Raw genomic sequence first — 2,239 nt, forward strand, 5'->3', positions numbered from 1 at the left:
TATTGTGAAGATATGGTGTACCCTAGCTCCAAGTCAACACCCAGGGTTAATCCTAAAGCCAAGTAATCCTATAGGGACTCTTCTTGAATTCTCTTATAATGATCTTATCTACTAAATGCTAGAGGTTAAGATCATTATATGGAATTTCAAGTTGAGTAAAAAGAAAAGTTTTGAATTTCTAATGGTGGGGGTACCTTTTCTAATTTTCTAAGACTAGTCAATAAGAAAGTCCTATGGCTAGACCTAGGCTACTAAAGAAGTTTCTAGACCTCAACCAAAAGTGAGGTCAACACCAATGTTCTTTATAGCATCTCTAGTAAAGGTAAAGAATGTTATTGCTTCTATTTGACACAACATAATTTGCATACTTTCACTACATAATTCATATACTTATTTATAATTCATGATGAAGAGAAAGATATTTTCATATTCAGTGCTTTTCTTTTACATAAACTCAAGTTAATTTTAGAAGTTTTTTTATTGTTTTGTTAATATATCAAAAATATCAGAAAGATTTGAATTTTAATTACTATGAAAATATCTATAAGTTTAAGTAATTGTCTTTCTATTTTAGAAGTTTTTTTATTGTTTTGTTAATATATCAAAAATATCAGAAAGATTTGAATTTTAATTACTATGAAAATATCTATAAGTTTAAGTAATTGTCTTTCTAAATAGAAAGTTTGCTATGCATATTGCTAATTTTCCCTATGGATATGATATTGAGGTCTTAATCGAAAAGTCCTATATTACTTGATAACAATATGTATACTTGCGTAATATCTCAATATATATATAATTAAAAAGTTAAATTCTTATTTTCTCCAGGATCAAGTTTTTGGTTCTGTTGCAAAGTGAAGAAACATAAGTGAAAAATATCATCAAAGACATTGTTATATTGTTGCATATAAGCAGTACAGGATCATTGGTCACAATGTCTTAATGAGCATTGCTTGCTCGGTTGATTCAGGCAAGAAATGTGAGTTAAAGCACCGGGATTGACACGAGTATGATTGTGTTAATGATCAAATGGATATAACTCGTGTAACATTGCATGTTATGGGTCTGCCTTTTAATGGCCCATATTTTAAAACTGGGCAAATATATTTTTTGCTATTTATTATGTCTATTATGATTTTAAATTATGCATGTAGCAAACTAGGTCATATGTAAAGCAAATTTTTTTTCAAAATTCATCTTAGATGACACTCTTTAGAGATCCCTTGGATCTTTAGGATGGAGCTAGTGTGGCGACTCCATCAAAGTCATACATACTAGGAAATTTACCCTGAGCACTTAGATGTTGATTATGACACTTCTCGTTAGATTGTGTTCTAGGCTAGGAATAGGGTGCTAGTTAATATTTTTGACGCCTCTGAATATTTTTCTCTTCTGGTTTGATTGTTTTAGCCAAGCGCCACTTTTGTGCTTCTTGGTGCGTTGCATGTTTGATATGCATGGTAGTATATTAAGGTGTTCTTCTGCAGGGAGTTGTGCATATACATTCACACACACATGTACCATAAAAGGAGAAGCACATGATGATTTTTACTAACCTTTTGCTTGCAAGTGCTATTTAGCTCCCTCGATGAAAGGGAAGGCTAATTATGCGTTGCATGTTTGTTGGCTTTCCCACATATGTTTTTTTCATGTAGGTCGAGTTATTTTTTATTTTTTCTATGTACTATTTAGAGCTCCTACGAGAGTTCTGTACTAGAAATAAGATATGGGCACAGGTCCCGATGTGTCAGGGGGGCAGAATCATGTGATGGAAACCTTGAGCTACTTGTTTGTGTCTCATACATTAATTCAAAATCTTATTTATATATAGTATTAGTACCAGGTGTGTACTTATATGGTGTCTAGCCATCTTTTTCTTTTTTTTGGGATATATCGTCGACCCAACGACACCGGCATTTTATTATTTTATGTTAGGGTTATTTTTTTACTTTTCTTGCATGTTTGCATGCTTGGATTGTTTTCCCTATTTCTTTGTGATTTATATGGGATGCTATAAAAAAAAATAACTTAGGCTCTCTAAAACCTAAATTTATAAAATTTTTCTATAAAATCTTAATAAAATTTCAAGATAAATTAAAATATAGGATTATAAGATTTAGGACTTTTAAAACTTGTTTTTATTTTCCTACGTGGCCTTCGATTTCATTTTAAAACGGCTACATAGCATGACTCTCGCCCAAGTCATATAATAAGACCTCCACAATATATAAGAACAGCT

This window comes from Phalaenopsis equestris, unplaced genomic scaffold (genome assembly GCF_001263595.1).
Source record: "Phalaenopsis equestris unplaced genomic scaffold, ASM126359v1 Scaffold000002, whole genome shotgun sequence".
Lineage (NCBI taxonomy): Eukaryota > Viridiplantae > Streptophyta > Magnoliopsida > Asparagales > Orchidaceae > Phalaenopsis > Phalaenopsis equestris.